The sequence below is a fragment of the Triticum dicoccoides genome, chromosome 3A, assembly GCF_002162155.2.
Source record: "Triticum dicoccoides isolate Atlit2015 ecotype Zavitan chromosome 3A, WEW_v2.0, whole genome shotgun sequence".
Taxonomy (NCBI): domain Eukaryota; kingdom Viridiplantae; phylum Streptophyta; class Magnoliopsida; order Poales; family Poaceae; genus Triticum; species Triticum dicoccoides.
In genome coordinates this window covers 38,011,767-38,012,429 of record NC_041384.1, presented here as the reverse complement: position 1 = coordinate 38,012,429, position 663 = coordinate 38,011,767, and positions in this window count along the sequence as shown.

The window sequence follows — 663 nt, the reverse complement described above, 5'->3', positions numbered from 1 at the left end:
AAGAAACTCTAAATACACAAAAAACAACTCAAAAATAAATAAAGCAAAAAAAAGCCCGCCTACTGGGCCAGAGCGGCCTGCATACGACTAGAAACCCAGACTGCTGTTGGGCCAGGATGCAGCCCCGCAAAGGCCCAGTAGGCCAACAGGGCAGGGCAGAACATGTAGGCCCAGTAGGCCTGCTTTAGAGAGGAGTTCGAGAGAGCTACCGCGCGGGGGGTTATAAACTAGTGCGGACGCCCCTCGGCTAGCGAGGTGGGACTAAACTTGCCGCACCGCACCTGCGCCAGCGCACCCCCTTTAGTATCGGTTGGAGCCACCAACCGGTACTAAAGGGGGGGCCTTTAGTACCGGTTGGAGCCACCAACTGGTACTGAAGGGGGTGCGCTTCCCGCCGCTTGGCCTAGCCAAAACAGGCCTTTAGTACCGGTTGGTGGCTCCAACCGGTACTAAAGGTCCATCCTATATAAGAATACACTTCAAAAATTTCAGTTTCTCATCTGCTTCTTCTCCTCTGCCCTGTCGCCCGCCGCCCCCGTCTCCATATCCCTCGTCGCCGCTCTGTCCCCGTCGTCGCCGCCCCATCGTCCCTGTCCCCCTCGTCCCCGTCGTCACCGCCATCCCGTCCCGGCCCGTCCCGCGTCGTCCCCGTCCCCGTCGTCG